General features: G+C 40.3%; 1 protein-coding gene across 1 annotated transcript in view; it reads right to left on the bottom strand.

Annotated features, from left to right (window-relative positions):
- The window catches only part of RHOH (ras homolog family member H), a 33,988-nt gene extending 12,319 nt beyond the window's left edge, over nucleotides 1–21,669 (bottom strand). Inside the window, exon 1 of the mRNA XM_069976493.1 lies at nucleotides 21,481–21,669. The gene's annotated coding sequence lies outside the window, so the exon portion shown is untranslated. The remainder of the gene's footprint in view (nucleotides 1–21,480) is intronic.
- Nucleotides 21,670–22,783: the final 1,114 nt, after the last annotated feature.

Genomic DNA, 22,783 nt, shown 5'->3' with positions numbered 1-22,783 from the left:
TTAAATGACATAAAATCCTCTCTTGAGGCCACTATAGTTTCCTCCCTAGAAACCATACAGGGAGATATAGAAACGCATACCTCACAGATTACTGAACTTCAGGAGAGAGTCAGCCTGTTAGAAGATGAAATACATTCTACAAAAATAAAACTACAACAGAATATGAATGTCACAGCTTCATTGCAAACAAAGACTGATGATCTAGAGAACCGCTCTAGGCGCAACAATTTACGTATTATAGGTTTACCTGAATCCATTCCAGCCTTGCAATTACATGCTATATGTTCTCTAGAAATTCCCCAAGCCTTGGGTATACCAGGTCACATTACTGTGGAAAGAGCTCACCGTGTGGGACCCACACCAGCGAAACAAAATCAAGATGCAAATAAAAAAGAACAGAAACCCAGACAAGTGATTGTCAAGTATCTGAATTATAATGATAAAAACAACATTTTACAAAGCTTTAAAAAATCTACAGTTGATGTTGCAATTCGTGGCCATAAAATACTCATGTTTAATGACTACTCCGCAGCAGTGGTTCAAAAACGTAAAGCTTTCGCACACATTTGCTCAACATTGGTAAAAAATCTAATACGATTTGCTCTTCTTTATCCTGCCATACTGAAAGTTTTCAAATCGGATGGTTCAGCCTCTCTTTACAGTTCTCCTGAGGAAGCCATTTCTTCCCTTAAAGATGTAAAGGGTCTCACTCCACCTATTCAAGACAAGCACAAGAGACGACGTTTGGATGGCCCTACTGACACGGTAGAAAAAATGGAATGATTATGAACGCCATCTTTATTCTGTTGGACGCTATGCTGCTCATTAAAACTGAGTATTTTTTCTCTATTTAGCCCTATATATGTTGACTAAATACTATATTAGGGACACCTTGTTACTACATTATTATTTTCTTTAGCCTAAGTAGTAATGCATTTGGTGGTGTGTGTGTCTGTGTGTAAGTATGTATTTATGTATGTATATATGTATGTGTGTGTGTGTGTGCATGTATATGTATGTATATGTATAATTCCACCTTGTATGGTTTTAGGTTTAAAGGGGTTGTCCGGCGATAAAAAATTATTCACAGAATAACACACATTACAAAGTTATACAACTTTGTAATGTATGTTATGTCTGTGAATGGCCCCCTTCCCCGTGTCCCACCCCCCACCCCCCCACCCGTGTACCCAGAAGTGTGGTGCGCTATACATACCTGTCACGTGCCGACCACGGTCTCCGATCCTCAGCAGTGACGTCTTCTTCGGGCGGCCAGCGGATCTTCCCGAGTGCTGGCCGCCCTCTGCAGCGTCATCTGAAGCTCAGCCGCGATTGGCTGAGCTTAACTCTGCTCAGCCAATTTGCGGCTGAGCGGCTGATGACGCGGCCACCTCATCAGCTGCTCAGCTGCGATTGGCTGAGCACAGTTATGCTCAGCCAATCGCGGCTGAGCTTCGGATGACGCTGCAGAGGGCGGCCAGCACTCGGGAAGATCCGCTGGCCGCCCGAAGAAGACGTCACTGCTGAGGATCGGAGACCGTGGTCGGCACGTGACAGGTATGTATAGCGCACCACACTTCCGGGTACACGGGTGGGGGGTGGTGGGACACGGGGAAGGGGGCCATTCACAGACATAACATACATTACAAAGTTGTATAACTTTGTAATGTGTGTTATTCTGTGAATAATTTTTTTTCGCCGGACAACCCCTTTAAGTACAACTTCTTTAAGTACTAATCATTATATACTGGCTCTTCCTTTTATTTTATTTTATTTTATTTATTTGCTTCCCTGTGACAACTCACACATTTCTCAGGAGGGTAGGGATGTGTATGTCTTTAATTTCAATATATACTCATTTAGTGGAGCGGAGGTTGATGTGACCTCTCCACCAGTTATTTCTTTCTCTTTATTTCTTTTCCATAATGCGGAGTTTGCGAATACTCCGAACATTGGACAATACGAAAAAAGTGAAGTCCACATCTCACTTTATTCGCTTAGTTTATATTGTTAACTGTTTTATTCTTAGGTATATCACCTTTAGTTTGTCTGGAAATGCTACATGCTATCCTCTTTTTCTGCCTGAAAGGGTTACCCACTATGTTATTGTGCTTCCAGGGTCTCTTCTTAACACCTCCTCTTCTAATAATATTGTATGAAATTAATCACTTGGAATGTTAAGGGACTACGTTCCCCATCTAAGAGGACTTCTATACTGAAACACCTTAAGAGACTTAGGGCCGATATAGTATTATTGCAAGAAACACATTTAACTGAATCGGATTATTTTAGACTCAAACGTTTTTGGGTGGGTGCAGTTTATGGTTCACCAGCTATTAACCGTAAAGGCAGGGTAGTTATTCTTACACATAAAAATTTAGCCTGTACGGTATTATCTCAATATCAAGATGATGAAGGCAGGATATGTCATCTTCTTATTGACACTCCAGCGGGCAAATATAGCATATATAACGTCTATGATCCCAACAATCAGACCTGATTTTTTTTAAATTGGAAAACCTCATTCTGCAAGATGACAATAATCTTAAAATAGTTGGTGGAGACTTAATACAACTTAATACAACTGAAGATAGAAAAAGAACTAAGACCCCTACTGTATATACTTCATCAGATAATATTTTATCCAACTTCCTTAATTCTACCTCCCTATCTGATTCTTGGCGTCATCTACACCCAGATGGTAGAGAATACTCTTTTTACTCTTACTCCCAAACGGCCTGGTCAAGAATAGACTACTGTTTAGTGTCACCGGACTCTCTTGGCAGAGTAGAAGACTCTGAAATTCATGATATAGTAATTTCGGATCACTCCCCTGTTAGTTTACAATTAAGAGATATTTTTCAGAAGGGATCCGATATTATTTGGAGATTTCCTTCTCATTTAGCTAGTGATGAATCATTTATCAAACTATTAAAAAAAGACTTCTATTCTAACAATGCTCAACATACACAATCCCCAATACTTTTCTGGGAGACTGCAAAAGCAGTTCTAAGGGGCCAAATAATTTCTTATGTGGCTGCCCAGAAACGTGAAGCACGTAAAAACTATCTTCAACTTTCCCAAGATCTGCGCTCTACATACACTCTTTTCCTGTCTTCCCCTACAGATGACAATAAATCTAAATGGACAGCAGCTAGACAAGCTTTCGAAATTGCACAGGAAAAACTCAATGCTATATATAGAGATCAATACATATCCTGTTTATTCCGCTATGGTAATAAATCAGGGAAAATGTTAGCTAACCTTGCTAAAGGACGTAGACCTACTACACATATCCCTGCTTTCAAAGATACAGCGGGTAATATACAAAAAGATCCTAAAGTCATATCACAACTTTTACAACAATTTTACCGCTCACTATATTCCAAAGATAGGCTTGATCTAGCTGCTGGTAAGAACTTTTTAGAGTCATTAACTCTACCTTCTCTTGATACCCCTTCTCTTGATTCTCTCAACGCCCCAGTCACATTGGAGGAAATTACTGCCACTATCTCTACACTTAAAAATAACAAAGCTCCAGGCCCTGATGCCTATAGTGCGGAATTTTATAAATCTATGTCTTCTGTCATCTCCCCCACTCTTCTTTCTACTTTCCAAACTATTCTGACTGACCATCACATGTTCCCCTCGGGAGATACTGCATATATCAAAATACTACATAAACAGGGGAAGGATCCGACATCTCTTAATTCGTACAGGCCAATCTCTTTAATAAATGTAGACCCAAAATTGTTGGCAAAGATTATGACCAATAGATTGGCAGACATCCTACCATCACTAATAGGCAGCCATCAAGTTGGCTTTATAAAAGGACGTTCTGGTGTCACTAATATAAGAACGGTACTAGCGGCCTAGTCTGGTGTCCAATCTGGGGGTCGTTCCAGCCACTCTCCAGGTCTGTTGGCAATTGACGCCGAAAAGGCTTTTGATAATAACAGCTGGGAGTGGCTGGACATGACCTTAACAAAATTTGGTATCGCAGGTCAATTCAAAGATTTTATTTCCACAATATACACATCTCCGAAAGCTAGAATTCATACCCCGGGTTTTCTTTCAGATAGCTTTCCCTTACAAAAAGGTACCAGACAGGGTGGCCCCCTATCCCCTCTATTGTTCAATTTGGCGATGGAGCCTCTTGCTAGATATCTTATTTCTTCTGACTTTTTCTCAGGCATACGGGTTGGTTCCCAAATCATCAAAGTTACATGCTTTGCTGATGATACTTTAATATATTTAGATAACCCAGATCTACATGTTCCGGCAGTATTAGCTGCCTTAAAATTTTTTGGTTCCTTCTCTGGGTATAGAATCAATATACATAAAAGTCAACTTCTTTACCAAACTCCACATAAGAGGTCTACTTCGGGTCCTGCGGGGGTCTCCATCGCTAAATCCATTATTACTTATCTTGGAATCCAGATTGGCAGAACTCCCTCCTCACTATATTCCCTGAACTATCGCCCTATAATTAAGAGAATAAAACAAGATCTCCAGAGATGGGAATCTCTACCATTGTCAATCCTAGGCCGTACCCACTTATTCAAAATGATGTGTTGTATTGTATATGATAATATATCTTTTAAGGTTATTACAAAGGCTCATTGTATCTGTATGATATTGTAAACATACAATCCTTTGTTGCCTGTGAGCAACTTTATTTTTGAATATGTAATGAATTTTCAATATGTATGTTTAAATATTACATAAGCCACTAATAAAATATTGTTTAAAAAAAAAAAACTATGGGGACACAGAGGGGTGTAACTACTATATAGGGGTACAGAGGGGTGTTACTACTATATAGGGGTACAAGGGACCTAACTACTGTATGTGTTGGAGCCTAAAATATTTGTCTGGCAGATACTGGAGAGAGGATTTACAGCCAGGAGAAGACTTCAAGGTGGCCCACGCAGGATGGAGAGAAAAAGAAAAGGTGACAGACTCCCCCTGTGAGTCACTGGATGTAACTGCACTCTGTTATAGGGTTGTAGTGATAGTGGTCATGATGTGGCGGTATTATGTAATGGCATCATTGGTGATATCATTCTGTTTTGTTCAGTGCAGTTTTCATGTAATATGTAATCACTGTATGGTGGAAATAGTGTTATAAGATACCTACTGTATGTATTGGGGCTCATGATACAGTGTGGGGGCACTTTCAGTACATTATACTGTGTTTGGCGCTCCGATTTTGATAACGTGGGGGGAGCATGCACTGAAAGGGAAGAGGGGGGCACTCTTGAGGGCTGTGCACCGGGCCCACCAATGTATTAAAATGGCCCTGATTGGCAGTGCAGTGCCAGCTCTGATCCTTTCTGCCGTTAAGCATCATTTACTTGTGTTACTGCATCATTTTTGTGATGCAATGAAACTCCAACATGTGTGAACACAGCCCTAATTTCACTGCACAATTAGTGAAAATGCAGCAGCTGCTTCTGGCCGGTCGGAGATGATAAATCACTAAGGGAATTGGGGGATCCAGCCAATCCTCCTGTGACATCACGCCCTGCCCCTGTCTGCATCATCAGCCTGTGCTCAGCAAACACACACAATGTGAGACAGAGGCATGGAAGATTTGTAATCCTAAAATGGGATAGCAGAAGGAGTGGGAGACAATGTGGATTAGCATAGAGGCCATTTTTCTTCACTTCCTGGATCTCTATTAGCTACCAGTGTGGCAGAACCAAACAGATACGGTAATACATTATATAGACACATCTATATAACTTTTAATGTACTTTCAATAGAAAACAAGTTTTCCTTATGTGGAGTTCCCCTTTAACAGACCATCCCAAACAATATACCCACAACTATGTTGACAAAAATTACCTAAAAAATGGATGAAAGTGTAATGGATCACTTTCATCATATGTGTAATTTTGCAGGGAATAATTTCATTAAAATGACAACTAGGTGTAGATCCATTTTGCTGATATACCGCATATATGAAGTACAGCATAAATGTTACAAGACGTGTGACCAAATGTATCCAACTAATTTTAATACACCTTGTATGCCGTGTCTATCTTTGTGTAGATTGGAAGGCATTTTCTAGAGCAGGGATGGGGAACCTTTGACCCTCCAGCTGTTGCAAAACTTTCTATAATTCCCATCATGCCTGCACAGCCAAAGCTTTAGCAGGCATGATGGGAATTGTAGTTTTGCAACAGCTGGAGGACTGAAGGTTCCCTATCCTTCTTGTAAAACAATGTTTCCTATCCCGTAACTTGCAAAAAAAATTACAGAAAGATGCTCTATAAATATGAACACTTTCTGCTAATACAATACAAAAAGTTATACTTCTACTTTACTATAAAGTTATCACTAGGTATTCTAGAGGGTTCTCACACATCTGCACATATAAAGATGAAAAAAACAACATGTTTATGAAAGTATCAATAGATTTGAGAGAACTCTTATCTATAAATGTAGACACAAATTCATACTGAAAAAAACAGCATGATAGAGAAGTGAAACTTTACTATTTGTGTCATCTCTGAAAGACCCCTGGGCCTTAGAATACAAATGTATATCAAAAAAATTTTGTGGCCTCATTGTTCATCCTCCCCACCCAATAAGTTTGTCTATTTGGCATATTTTGGTAAAGCCTATAATAAGATGATGTCATGGCCAGAGTTCAGACCCAAATTGGCTCATTATTGTCCTGAGTAACAAGTGGGGAGATTGGACAAAGAACAAGCAATTATTTGTTCATCAGCCGATCGCATAGGCTGGCCAGGCTTATAAATCATTGTCAGGTGACAGCACGTGTCTCCTATGTAAACCAGGGATGTGCTGCCAACAATGACAGAAGTAAACAAATACTCCAGTTTGTATGACCGTCTACTCCCAATAATTAGCTTGTCTTTCTGTATTCACTCATGTTACAGGTTCATTGCTGTACTGTCGCAGTACAGTAGCGTTTTCATATCTTTTTTTATTTATCATTATCTGGGGTCTTTTGAGAAGTTGATGGTTTTTCTCCTAAAAATCATCTTTTAATCTAGTAGTGCCATGTCAAGGAGGTCTGGCCTAGAGCACATCCTGGCTGCTCGAAATCAAACACCCTGGCTGCTCGAATGATCACTGTATCATTCATACAGCCCTGGACACTGATAGCACAGATATGTATATACCTGTGCTGTCAGTTTCCAGATCACTAACAGTCTATACTGCTTGTGATCCGGCACCTGGCTTCTTCAGTCTTCTGGCCGCCCGCTGTATATTAATGCCCTGCCTCTTCCAGCTGTCAATCATTCCGGAAGAGGCAGTGGCCTGAAGAACCAGTCAGCAGCCAGAGGACTGGAGAAGCCAGATGCCAGATTACAAGCAGCGTGGTAAGCATACACTGCTAGTGATCTGGAAACTGACAGCACAGATACCGCTATATACATATCCCAGAAACCACGATATACATATTTGTGCTGTCAGTTTCCCTTAATTGTTATCGTTATCGGAGCTGTGTAGCCAATAAAGATACATTTTATAAAGCTGGGTTCACACTACGTATATTTCAGTCAGTATTGTGGTCCTCATATTGCAACCAAAACCAGGAGTGGATTAAAAACACAGAAAGGCTCTATTCACACAATGTTGAAATTGAGTGGATGGCCGCCATATAACAGTAAATAACTGCCTTTATTTCAATATAACAGCCGTTGTTTTAAAATAACAGCAAATATTTGCCATGAAATGGCGGCCATCCACTGAATTTCAACATTGTGCGAACAGAGCCTTTCTGTGTTTTCAATCCACTCCTGGTTTTGGTTGCAATATGAGGACCACAATACTGACTGAAATATACGTAGTGTGAACCCAGCCTTAGGCTGCGTTCACACTACGTATATTTCAGTCAGTATATGTATATTTCAGTCAGTATTGCAACCAAAACCAGGAGTGGATTAAAAACACAGAAAGGCTCTGTTCACACAATGTTGAAATTGAGTGGATGGCCGCCATTTAATGGCAAATATTTGCTGTTATTTTAAAACAACGGCTGTTATATTGAAATAACTGTTATATGGCGGCCATCCACTCAATTTCAACATTGTGTGGACAGAGCCTTTCTGTGTTTTTAATCCACTCCTGGTTTTGGTTGCAATACTGACTGAAATATACTGACTGAAATATACATATACTGACTGAAATATACGTAGTGTGAACGCAGCCTTGCAAAGCAGGTTCTAAACAGTTGATAATTAGCTGTTTGACCGGTCTTCAGCTGATCACTGTCACTTCAGGATTTCTAGTGACGCTCCTGGACGATATTTGGCCTGTGTAAAAGACCCTTTACTGTAATTTGTGGGGAAAAAAATTTTTTGACTTGTCATAAGACGTAAAAAGTTATTGATCACAATAGATCTCTCTGCTGAAACCCACTGCTATCCTGAGAGATAGCACGGCAGCATGTATCTCTTTCAGACTGTCAATTAAATCTGGTACTTCGACAGGCAAGGGAGTGGAGTGCACTGCTACGCCTTCCCCCCTGTTGGATCTCAGGATTAAAGGGGGTCTCAGAAGTAAGACCTGCTGCGATCAGTAACTTTTGACATGCCTGATAACCTGTCAGAATGTTGTTACAAATGACAGTAACGCTTTAAGTATTGTAGTTTTGCCGAACAAGGCCTGTACTCTAAATTAATACAACGTGCTTCTACAAACTAGAAATACAATTTATATATTATATTTTATATCACATGGTTTCTTATAGATATTACATCATACAATTTTCACAATTGTGTTTAATAAAAAAAAAATTAAGTTTTCATTGAGAAATAAGCAAAAAATGTTCATAAAAAATCCCAGACAGGAACAACTAACCCAATTAAGAAAACAGTCAGTGCAGACCTGTGTCAGTGACCTAAATAGTACCATGCAAATTTCTGTTTATTCTTGTACTTTCTAAGTCAATAGTTCTGCTATACGCACGGCAGTCATTAATTAACCTGAAGGAAGCGTTTAAGGTTAAACACAAGATCTGCCTGAAATCATCAGAAATAAATCTCCATTATGACTGTGCACGGCTGCCATCTGTTCCAGCACCTGCACAGTGGCAGGTCTTTATATATAATAGGGGAAAGTATATTTTGGCACTAAACAGACAATTATTTTCAGTAAACACATAGCACATTAGCTCTTCAGATGCTAGCACTGACATATTAGGAGTCTGCATACAGAAAGGAGGTTTGCTGATAAATGTCATATATTAGAACTGAACAATACATGAAGGTCTCCTTCAGATGAGTGTACTTTTTATGTAACGGTCTGTATATTAAATGTCAACTCCCTTCTATTCTCTGCCCTGTCCGCGCTGAAGAATGAACATGTTCATTCTTCAGCGCGGACAGGGCAGGAGCGCGCGCCTCCCATAGACTCCCATTATGAGCGGGAGGCTAACGGCATTCCGCGGCGGACAATTCCGTCGCGGAATTCCGCTACCTTTCCTCAGTGGGAACGGGGCCTAAAAGTAACTTACAAAGCTGTGTAACTTTCTGAAACCAGTTAATTTTACAATATTTTCTCTTTGGTGTGCTCCTTTAATCCCATAATACCGCACCTATTTTTGGCCTTAATGACCAGGCACTTTATAGCAATGCTCTGATCGTGCTTGTTAAACAGCGATAACTTATGTTTTATTTTTCATGTTCTTAACGTTTGTGTTTTTTATGGCCTGGTGGCCCTTTATTTTGTATTATTGTTACATACATCTAGAATAGTTATAATTTTATTATGAGAAAACAATATGATGAATTTGTATTATAATAGGTTATAATGTATGTTTGTGTCTGTTGTAATTGTAAGTACAATTCTTGCAAGCAGTTGAGCGATATTGGATGTTTTTGTAATCACTGATCTGTGCGGCAAGATCGCTTCCTCTTCCTAAAAAATGAAACTTTAAATTACGGTAAAAGGTCATAACAGCTCGACCAAGCGTGCCCGTGAGTTCAGTCTGAGACAGTGAGACAAACCACTCCAGCACAACAATAGATCATACATTTTATAATCAAACATGCCTAATCCTCCTTCCCTCAACATCTACTCTCATGGAGCACTGGATTGCTGCCGAATTGTGCTGATGTTGTTGCAGATCTGCTGACATTAAAGGAAACCTCTCAGCCCCTGTATACTTCCCTGTCTGAGGGCAGCATAGGGTACTGAGAAGCACTCGGATTCCAGCCGCCTTTTACTTATGTGTGATGCATTTTAGGTTTGCAAAGCTTTCAGTTTATTAGTTGCCGGGGGAAGTGAATGCTGTGAATTAGAGTCTACGGTAATAATGATATGCATGCTTTTCCTGCCCACATGCTGCTGATTGACAGTTTTTCTATGTGTGCAGTTAAAGGAAGAAAGGTTGAGGAGCCGTAGTACATCAATACACTGGACTCATGGTTCACAGCACTCACATTGCACTGCAGCAAGCTGTAAGGTCTATGAAACAAAAATATACAGTTAGTTAAGTGGGTTGGCAGCATTATACTAAAATTATTCACTATATTGCAATAGCAGATTCATGTCACTGACATATATAAGTGCCTGTGGGGTGTCCTACCACGGGTGTTGCAGTTATATACACCCTTTGCAAAAGTCTGTACTTATTGTACTTGTGTGATGATGAAAGTAGTACTAAAGTTCGCCACTAGATGTCACTGTATTATATATGTGTATTTGGAAGCCACACAGCTGAAGAATGTAAAGGGTTATTGTTTATTTATGTGTCACCTGAATCTGCAGACCAGTAAGAACTCGTTTATCTTCTCTCCTATCAACTCTCTTATTATTTCTTCTGTTGCACTCTTCACCCACTCACAGCGCACATTAGTTACGCTAGGGAAGTAAGTTACATGGGTGAAGGAGGAGCAAAAGTCTTTCTGTTGGGCATTGTGGAGGAAGGACGCAAACTAGATAGCTCTCCACAGTGGTCCTATCTGGGCCCGGGCCCTCTGCCAAGTCCCCGTACCTCAGTTAAGTCTTAGCTAGAACCCCGTATGGAAAGGACGCAAGACAGTACGCCGCAAACAACTTTCTCACAAGTGAAGCTACACAGCACTATGCAGTGTTAAACCCCTCTTAGGAGAGGACAAGCCAGAGACAACCTCAACCCACGCCGTGGACTAGGAGAAGTAACAGGGCAGGACAGTATCCACAAAAGCCAAAGAGCTATGGACTGATCTATATAAAGCAAAGTTGCAGCAAGCCTATGAACTCTATCTCGCAGCGCTGGTGTCAGCAGGGAACCCTCAGCATTCCACTCATCCCAGGTAACAAGGTCTGGGGCCTGTGTCACCCTCTAGGAAGGTTCAGCCGAGTCTAGTGGGCATAAGGTGGTGTGACGACTAAGTAAAGGTCAATACATGGGGCACAGGTGTTCTTCTTCTTCTTCTAATTATTCTACCTCATCCTCCAACATCCCGGCAGAGCACAGTACTACATGGGTTGGGACTCTCGCGGCATCCTCCTCTCTACTACTCTGCTTCTTCGTACCCTCAGCACACTACCCAGTCGGTACGACTATATCCTACACTGCACTTCTACTACAGATCAGGTCACTGTATTGTCAAGTATTTATTGGGAACTATTGTCAAGTGTGTTACCAAGTGCTTTATCCAGAGAAACTTCCTACTGTCACATCTGTATGACCTGTTGCACATTTGCAACTAGTAAACCAGCTTTGCTTACGTTAAAGAGACTCTGTAATTTCTCGCTATCCACCGACACAGCACATACCGCAACCTTGGGACACTTCCCCTTTCTATGGGTGGCAGATCTCCTAGTCTGGGAGGGTCACTATAACACTCTGGCCCTGCTCCCAGTGCATAGAGCCTGGCCGGCGCACGGCAAAAGAACGGTGCAGAACACAAGAACCGGACATCATTTCAAAAAAAGGAGTGTGTCACTGGAATCCCCACACCGGAGCCAACTGGTTCATGTAAAAAAAAAAAAGTGATGTCTGATGGTAGATTTGCTTTAAGCTCAACCTATACCTGTATGCGACTAAAACTGTACACCCATGCAGACTGCATGCAGTGACTGCAATAAGAGAATACAGCCTTTCTTTCCAAAAACATACTGATAGGATAATTGTTTTCCAAGGAAATTAGCGGATATGTCTGGGATAGGATGACAGTGTGTGCACAGGGCTGCAGAATATGTTGGTGCCATATAGGCAACAAGAAATGATAATGTGCAGAATTCCAATTATGTCTATGGTGACTTCATTCACATCCTCAGATACCTTTAATTACAGCCGACAGTCAGACCTACCACCTAACCAGTTATCTCCACTATCACCAGTTATAGCCATGTGTCGTCTGAGCTGGAAGAAAATTTAATCTCTTTTAAAACTGGCACAAAAAGGATGTGTAAAAAGATATTTATACCAATAGGAGGTCTGGACGTGCGCTTGCTGACTTACAAGACTTCTAGATTTGAAACATGTGAAAACAGGAACATTGATGTTTGGTTGGTGACTATAAACCACAGTCCCTGAGGAAATCCCCTGACTTATAATACCCTAAAAAAAAACAGAAAACCAGGCATACACAGCTCTGATATTCTACAGAAATAAACACTGATCAGCCATAATATTACAACCACTGATGGGCAAAGTGAATGAGATTGATTGTCTCATGGCAATAGGATGGATATATAGGCAGCGAGTGAACAGTAACATCATGATAATGTGGCAGAAAATACAGACAAGTGTAGGGATCTGAACGACTAAATTATTATAGATATATTTTAATATATTTTATCCAGATGGGAGCAATGGAATCTCATATTAAGGGTATAAACCCACACACCGTATACACAGCGTATTTACTGCTGCGATACGCAGCGAATACGCAGCAAAAACGCAACAAATACGCAACAAAAACGCAGCAGATTAGATCTAAATAACTGAACTCAGCATTAAATCTTCACCATCAAACTGCTGCGTATTTGCTGCGTATTTGTTGCGTATTTGTTGCGTATTTGCTGCGTATACGGTGTGTGGGTTTGTACCCTAACAGATACAGTATTTGTTTAAACAATGCATTTCATTCAGCAAAAGTATTAATTTACAGTTTTTTAATTTACACTTGATTTAAAGGGTATTTATGGTATCACTGCAGCTCTCGTCTTCCAAGAGAAGTTTTTTGACAATCAAGAATCATCTCAGCAGATGAAGCCTCACAAAGTGCCTGCTGAAAAGTTTCTGTGTTAAACTAAGTTGCACATTCTAAATAAATTTTAGTATTTACCCCATTTAGAATCACTGACTGAACTATACATGAATGAATCCCCAAGGTAACCTGTCACCACATTCATGCTGCCCGAACCACGAGTCACCAGAGCAGTCCCCAGTGACTTCTCCTTCATTTTTCTACAAGTCTTAAATGACAACTTATATGCAGACTCGGGAAATTTGCTTGACCACCGGAAGTTTCAATATCCATGAACGCGACCACGCCGGGTCAACACTGGGTGAGACCCCCATTCTGATCTAATTGGGCCTGTGCACAGTACCACCCTGTCATGGTCTCATGGATACTTCTGGTACCCAAATGAATTTCACACGCACCATGAGGCCGGGTTCACACAGCGTATGACACTGGCCGATGTCAGTGAAATTTATCCCATCCGGTAACTGCAGTGTAAATTTCAATTCTATTGCATCCTGCATCCCCATTCACCATTGAACACAATGGAAAGTGCGACCAGAGCTGCACTCTTCATTGTTTGACCTGTCAGGCTTCAATGAATGAATAGTGGCCGCACAAAATTGACATGTCAGTTTTTCGCGCGGCCGCTAGGAATCTCGACAGGAGCATATACTATGTGTATACACTCCGGCTGAGTGCAGTACAACGTAAGTTTTGTATTAATCATGGCTGTTGTTGCAAATCGGCAACAACAGCCGTTATTAATACAAAACTTACATTGTGTGAACATGGCCTGACTGCATATACTCAAAGTATACAGCCAGAAAAAGGAGCTCCGTTATAGATTCTCTACCTGCATTTATTTTCCAATAAAATAAATGTTGTTGCTCTCCAATGTGGCCAGTACCAAGGCATGACTAAGGTCCCGGCTTTTCCTTGTACATTTATCCTATGCAGATGGCGATTTAGAGAAATGGGCGAACAAATTGCATTTTTGGGAAATGACACCTAACAATAATATTTAGTTTTTGTTTAGAATTTCACTTTAAATTCAGATGAATATTTATGAGAATCATTCTCTATCACTTCCTCAAGACCAAAAGAGGAAGCAGCGGCTTTGTATTGTTACCTCTTTCAAGCCTCTACAACAATAGTCAAGTATATGGTTTGGTGTCAAAATGACATTAGCTCCAGATTTATATTTAAAAATTATCTCAGGCTTATTTATATATGTATTTAAAGTAAAACTGACAGCCCGGGTGTGCATATATCCATTCTGCCAGTTTCCAGATGCCTTTCATACAAGCATTGTATATGTCTTTGGTAAAAATGTTTATTCTGGACTTTTTGACATTTGACATTTTTGGACATTTTGAGGTATATTTTAAAGCTTAAACAGCAGTACAACAAATCAGAATACACCTCTCAATGTGTCTGATTTTGCAGCGGACAGAAGCCACCTATCACGGCTCATTCTGGGAAGTAAAAGCGGAGCTGTAATCGGTTTCTATCTATCTGAGACACAAACCAGACACGATCTTGTGTCAGACAGACTGATGAATCTGGGCCATTGTGTCACATAAAATGACTTATATCGGAGGACCCCGCACTACAGGGCTGGATGCAGGGAGCAATGGTTGCTGAGCTTCTAGCCCCTATTCACTGTATGGGCGCCAATAAGCTGATCACCAATGGTGCAAAGTGACGACACCTCATTCATCAGTGATTGGTGATCTACCCTGTGGTTAGCAATCATATTAGCCTGGAAAATCTATTTAAATTGGAACATACTGTATGAGAGGGACTTCTATTTAATATACCGTATAAAGGTGTTTGGTGCAGCACAGACAGAATTCTGAAAGTTATTGTATGGGAAGCAACACAGCAGTCTGTCTCCTAGGATTACAGAGTGAGTGAGAGGCCTTACTGCATGCTTGCTAAGGCTATGTTCACACAACGTAAGAGACCGGCCGTTCCGTGACCCAGACGGACTCTGAAAAGATCATCCTAGCAGGTACTACAGTACCGGCCAGATGATTTTTAGGGCCGCAGAGTTCTGATGTGGGCGCATCCGCATCAGAACTCCCCACTGCACACTATGGAGCGTGTGGCCGGAGCCAAACAAAGCATGTAAGCCAGTTTGTAAAGCTATTTACAAGGTAAAAAAGTGCAGTACATAGAAACTTCAGGATAAATATGTACAAAAACCTGACAAACATATATTTTATACTTACCATCCCTCCTAAATCGATCATATCCGGCGGGGGGGGGGGGTGTTGTAGACGGCTTACTAACACGCATTACAAGGTTATATACCTTTAATAATGTGTGTTAGTTAAAGGAGGGGGCGCGGGAGTTGTCCTTCAATCACATAGTAGTTTTTAGTCCTCCTTCAGTATTGCATTCACAGAGCACAGGGATGCTTGGTGTAGCCTTAGCTGCACTGGTAATATTAATATTTATTTTCTATCCAGTCAAGGCTATGGCCAGCAACTTCATGGTCTGCTTCTGTCAATTTTACAGAAAACATGCCTAAAACAGCAACTGTAACTCCCTAAAAGGCTTAAGGCCCTATTCCAGGGAACGATTATCGTCCGTATTCGGCCGTTACTGCCAATAATCGTCCTGTGGAATAGAAGGCAACGATCAGCCAACATTGTTCATGTCGACTGATCGTTGCAGTCGTTTGTTTTTCAACATGGAATAGGATCGGCGGCGGGAGCAGACGCTGCTTTATGCTATGGGCTGCCCAGACGATCTAGCAATCACCCAGGCAGTCCCCCGCAGCTCCCCCCAGCCCTCCCTAGACTCACCCGCTCGCTTGGTGAAAAGCGGCGGCAGTGAGCGGGGAACGAGGGGCAAACGAGCGCTGAGATCACTCGTTTGCTCCTCAAGTCGGCCCGTGGAATAGGGGCTTAAGGCTACCAAATGTGCAATCAGAACATGGTATCGACCATGGCCTCATTTCTTCACCAATGACGGTACAATATCGCACAACTATTGGTAGAGAAATGAGGGCATGGTTTTGACCGCATTGGTGATTGCAAATGTGAGAACACTGCTTTACCAGACCTTACCCTGAAATATTTGCTTCAGGTGTCTCGATTTTCTAATGACAATCGCTGTATGACAACTATAAGACAAGTTTACATACAATGGAGTTACAGGAATGCTACACTATAATACATATACAAATGTTTCATCCACCGTCCTGACATAGACAAAATATGCAACTAAATCGCTATAATTAACTTGAAAGTTCTAGATTTGGTGGATTCTGTGGAGATTCTCATTCGCATTTAAAGCACCTCTGTATCCTCCAACCCACCCCACCAAACTGCTAGTACCATCTGTTTGATGAGAGTAAATCCTTACCGGCCGTGTCTTTATAAATGTGCCTGGCTTCTTGGTTAGAGCAAAAAAATGATCTTTGAACTTGCAGCACTGTGTCATACTGGTGTGGCCTAGAGTATCTGTGCCCCAAATCTGCAACGCCTCTCCTTTCTTTCTTCCTTCCCACCCTCCTCATCATTAGGAATGCCCCCAGGCAGGATATCTTTTCCATAGTAACATATGTGCACTGTTTAGACGAGCAATGAATAAAAATCCTGCCTTGGGGCATTCCTAATGATGAGGAGGGTGGGGAGGAAGAAAGGAGAGGTGTCACAGACCAGATTTTGCGACACATTTTTAATCCACTGTACATTTGGTATACTGACCTTTTTTTTTCAGAATACCACTTCTATAAAAGACCACATTTCAATGCAATTTTAAGTGGTCTTCTCAAAGAGGTTATATTATTAGGGTATGTGCACACAACAGAACCCAGACGGATCAACCGCTGCAGATTCCGCAGCTCACCCCCACTCGTGGCCGGGTTTGTTCGGGTTCATTCTTCGGGCGGACAGCAGAATCTGCCTGTGCATAGAATGGAGTCTATGGCACAGACATAGATGTGCGCGGGGGCGAGCAGTGGAATTCATTGCGGGTGATCCGCCCAGGTTCCCTAGTGTGCACACACCCTTAGGGTTGAGCAAATAGTATTTTCCAGAACTCCCAACACCCGCATCCAACTTCAGCATCCACTGCCAAGCAAAGCATGTTTGAGTTCAGACGAAACCCTAGCAAGCTTGAAAGATCAGAAGCAATGTAAGAAAATATTACTTTACTGAAAGAGTAGTAGATGCTTGGAATAAACTTCCAGCAGATGTGGTTGGTAAATCTAAAATAACATAATATAAACCTGCCTGGGATAAATATATATCTATCCTAAGATAATAAAAAGGGAAATACTAAAAGTACGGACTAGATGGACCTAGTGGTCTTTTTCTGCCGTCAATCTTCTATGTTTCTACTGCAGTAGTATGCTATGTTTGTCTTTTATTCCTGGATACTAGTGTAATAAACATTACCACAGAGATGACGCTAATGATTACAGTCAGTATATAGCAATACACCTACCGCTTAGCTTTATCAATACCAAATATGAATTAATCCCTTTCTGTTGTCCATCATTGTTATTTTTATCCTATAAGTTGACGATAAACCATGGTCATACACAACGAGTAGTTTTTGAGCTATATAATAGTCTTTATCAAGTTCTATTTATCAAAGATCACAAAGTTAAGTGCAATTCCACTTTTTTCAACCACTTATGGCTAAAGAAAAACAAAAACAGCTGGAATTTTTGTACATTGTACATAAGGGGCCCCCCAGGCCACATAAGAATACATTAGTGACACATGGTTGATGGGGAGGAGGCTGTTACAGATTTTGCAGTAGGGCCCAAAAACTATAAATTACATCTCAGTCCTAAGGCCTGTTACTTAATTTGATGGATCAAGATTGATGTTCTGCTTTCTATCAAGCAAATCTAGGCAGTACTCATCCATTTCTGTCTACCTCCTTCGGTCTTTACTCAACCTGCTTCTCCTCCAATTTTTTTCGATCCAGTCCTTACTTATTTTTTAGAGACCCATTACATTTCCTTGCTTCTTACTCCATCTTGCACATATAGGCCTTGTCCTTGTTTTATTTTGGCTAGTGATTGCCAATGGGCTAGTAGCTTGATGCAAATTTTTGTATTCCTCTATCATCCTTAGTTGCAATAGCTGTGTTGAAGAAATACGGTCGTAATTTAGAGGCAGTATTTTTAAAATAATAATGCACTCCATTGAAGTCAATAGTAAATTGGCCGGCAGTGCACACCCAGTATAAAATAAAGGCTATAATTCATTCCGACTGTCCAAGTAATGAACATGCTCATTATTTACCACCTGCTTTTGCAAAATTTGCTTAATTTTTTTTATCTGTTCACGCGTATGTTTTGTTATTAAAATTCTGGTCGTATTTAGCTTTTATTTTACTGCGTGTAAGCATAGCGCAAGGCGTAATTGTCAATTGTTATATCTTTTGACATGACAACAGATATACAGGCAAGGAAGTCGAACACCATGCACTTTTAAGCCAAAATCAAAAAGGCTTTATTGCATATTGGGGTACAAACAGCGTAGTTTCTACCCAGGTTAGTCTTTATACATGTCACACACTTTACAAGTTATTGATTGCAGCAGGTCTCAATCCTGAGACCTGCTGCAAACCCGAGATACATCCAGGCAGAGAGCATGGCAGTGCGCTACACTCCCTTGCCAATGCAAGATCCAACTCTTTCACATAATAGATGATAATAAAGCGGAAAAGTCAGATTTGACTGACAACAGGAGAGAGATATGCACTGCCGTGGGTGGTCACACATTCAAGTTTTTTTCATGCAATTATTTAATGTAAAGCCAGGAATGTATATAGAAATAGAAGTCTCAGTCTTATGATGTATTAGTGCTTTTCCATAACTGCAATTAAAAATCTGAAAATGTGAAAATTTTATAAAGTGATAATTGTGAGCCTAAAAAAAAATGAACAGCGATTTGGTTTTGGCCATCAGATGTAAACACATCCGTGTGTGACCAACATATTTCATTTCCTGTTGTAAAGTTCTGGCTGCCTGCATTACCATAGAGCAAAGATCAAGTGGTCAAACTTACATCTACACATTGTATGCGGTCAGGTCTCACTTCTTGCTAGATGAGTTCTCATTTTGTGAGAAAAAAAGGGTATATGAATGTTGTCTAACTACATAAATTTTTTAGTGAAAGAGTCTTTAATTTTTATAGTAACAAACATAAAACACAAAGATATAACTTAAAGCGCCTGAGCCACAATGTAAGGTAGTCCTATGTGGGGGGGGGAGCATTTGCCCCTTTGCAGGCAGCAGGGCCTGGGTGTATCTATTACCTTTTCACGCCTTATAGATATTCTCCCACTCATTAAATTCAAGCAAAGCAGGGTAGGCTGGCATAAATAAAAGGAACAAAAAGCTGAACCTTATTGGTAATGGTCACAAAATGATATATATTAGAGATAAGCGCAACTCTTCTGAGTTCCATAGGCTGTATCCATGTTTTCCCGGACTCCCTAGGGCTGCATCACACTTCTTCAGCCACTGGTAATCAAATGCTGAATGATCAGACTCATGCTGGAGTTGTGCTCATCTCTAATAAATATGTATGTGTTAAAAGATGCTATAAAAACAGCTTGTGCTATATATCATATATAAAAATGTCTTCCCCACTGACATGTCTGGCAGTGTAAGTTTTTTCTTGGTAGCATTGTTGACTACACTTTGTATTCAGCAAAATTAAAACAGTATCAACCCAGCTTTACATATCTAAAATGTTTGCTCCAGTAAGGCAGAGTGACCCTGCGACTTCTGCAATGTATACACTACGATGGTGCATACTATATTTTTTAAGTGGACCATTATATATGTTTGCAGCTTAAACATTTCCTCTTCTTAAACTGAAATACAAGTGATTTTTTTAATCTTTGGTCCTAAATTTTTGTCCCGATTCTCAATTTTGTTGCTCCTCCTTTTCCAATTCCAGGGGATCCATTCTATAAAACCCAGAATTGCAGGTGATAAGGTCACGTCTTTGTTTCATGCATCAAGGTCTGGTACACAACAACATTGTTGTTATGGCTTTAGAAGCAGCAGATTGGCATTACAAGCTAATATGATCTCATCTACTACTTGATGTTCTCTATTTTACATCCACAATACAGTTATGTATTCTTTTTGTTAATTTTATGTAATTTTTTTATACCAATATGCATAATTTTGTAGCTATCCACTGACTCTTAGGACCAAGTGGACTCTAAAACAAACATGCTCAAATACGTCAAAAAGCAGAAAGGAAGCATACCTATTGATATTGATAGCATAAGGCCCTGTCTAAAAATACAATTACTAGTTCTGTGACTTTAATAATTTTTACCTGAATATTTTTTATCATAGAACTTTGTCAATGAACAGAATATGGCCTATCAAACCATCTTATTTGTAGCCACATGAAAGCCCGTGGTTGGCCTAGCCAACTGTTGCCTCAAATGTCAACGTAGATCCTTCCTATAGACATCGTACCATGTTACTAACCTGTAAAATATAGATTCTTATATTTCTTACGACTCCAGGAAGGTGCGGCTTTTAGTGGTCACTACATCGGTGCCAACTGTGCCAGGTTTTATAGGGTTCACGTTTGGATATTCTGTTTAATGTTGAAAAACCGTTTCCAAATAATTTATCCATTGTTTTGATATCATTTTAAGATGTCTTGTAACTTTTTAATTTGCATTAATTGAAAAAATTGTGTTTAAAATGGATCACTCAATGTGGTCACAGCGAGACATTTTGACTCTGTAAATAGGCCAAAAACACAAAGAAAATCTAAGGTGCGGTATGATCATTGTGAACCAAGCTACTGGAATCTTTTTAAGGTTTATGATTCTTTGGGGAACCTATTTTCAATAGATTGTAGGGTTCACTTATTAGTGCCTTTGTAGATGGAATAGGACAAGAAGAACTAGTATAAAATAAAAGTTTATGGTTATATGTGTATATAAAAAAAGGCACCAGTGGAACATAGGCAACGTTTTGTCTGGATATCCCTTTAACCATATTTGTTAGGAAAAGTCAATTTACTCATGAAAATATTTTTTATTAAAATGGAAGGCTCTGTGGGCAACATTGGACATAGAAATGGCTAGTTTGTTACCTGTAGAGCTAGGGTATAAAATCACTTGTCTTTGTACCATAAACAAGCATATTATATCTGTACCCCCTATTATCCCAGCAGTCACATCACCCATGTGGTATATGGCCATTGCTAAAATTAGAGATTCTAATGTGTAAATCAGAAATTGGTAAAGAGTAGTTAATAAGTATCTAAAAGAAGTTTTTGTTCATTAGTTTATATTACTGTACCTTGCGTTCCTGCCATGTCTGAAGTGCTGATGAATTTCTGAAGAAGGTGTGCCTCTGTAGGCGTAGACGGACACATTACCCAGAGATGAGAGGTAGAAAGTTGCTTTCAGACCCTCGTATCGACTTAGGATGAGAACAATAGATGTAGACTTGGCCTGCTGTAAGCTGTGCGAGGGGCTGCTTCGGGTAGCGGAGGGGAGAGCAGGAAGAACTCAGCCAGATGTGTCATATGTGATGTATGATAAAATACATGTAGATATCCGCTTCCTGTCACACACACTACCAGCAAGGTAACAGCGCTGAGCTGAGGGGGACTCTGAAAATGTGTCATGTATATAAATATCCAAGAAGCAAAAACAAATTTCCTTATCGGAATGAACTTGCTGATTAACAGCATTTGGTAAAGCATATGCATGCAATATAATCACACTGATTTACACATTGCAACACCATTGTATCTCAGCGTCAAAATTTCTAAGGAAAGATATCTCGTAAGGTTTCTAAACAGGAAAATTACAGTGTGACATATTAGTCAGCTGTCAGGAACCGGTGACAGGGACAGGAGAAAAATCCCCTTATGAATAAAGAAGATAAGTGTATGATCATGGGGTGTCTGACCATTGGCCCACCAAAAACTCAAGAATGGGCTTTGGAGTCCATTAGAACTGAGTGCATGGACTGAGGTTTAATCAAATTGCTAAAGACAATGGAATATAGTGCTTGGATATCTACAGCAGTCCCATAGGGGATGGATTGTGGAGTAAGGGCGCATTCCCATGTTCTGTGAATCATGAAATCTGAGGACTGTAATCAGAAGATGTCCACCGGAATCACAGACCTTCCAGCATCATGTATCATTATGCACCAAAAGTGTTTAAATCTTCACGGGACTGTACTGATACAGTTGTGCGGCTAGCTTGTGAATGCGCCTTAGGCTGGGTTCACACTATGTATATTTGAGGCTGTATTTGGTCCTCATGTCAGGTCCTCATAGCAACCAAAACCAGGAGTGGATTGAAAACACAGAAAGGCTATGTTCACATAATGTTGTAATTGAGTGGATGGCCGCCATATAACAGTAAATAACGGCCATTATTTCAATATAACAGCCGTTGTTTTAAAATAACAGCACATATTTGCCATTAAATGACGGCCATCCACTTAATTACAACATTATGTGAACAGAGCCTTTCTGCGTTTTCAATCCACTCCTTGTTTTGGTTGCTATACAGCCTCAAATTGACGTAGTGTGAACATAGCCTTAAGGTGTACGGAAATATTCAGAGGCCTTATAGAGAATGGA

Source organism: Dendropsophus ebraccatus, chromosome 7 (genome assembly GCF_027789765.1).
Source record: "Dendropsophus ebraccatus isolate aDenEbr1 chromosome 7, aDenEbr1.pat, whole genome shotgun sequence".
In the NCBI taxonomy this organism is placed as follows: domain Eukaryota; kingdom Metazoa; phylum Chordata; class Amphibia; order Anura; family Hylidae; genus Dendropsophus; species Dendropsophus ebraccatus.
The sequence above is the reverse complement of the archived record's forward strand: the minus strand, read 5'-3'. Positions and strand labels throughout refer to the sequence as shown.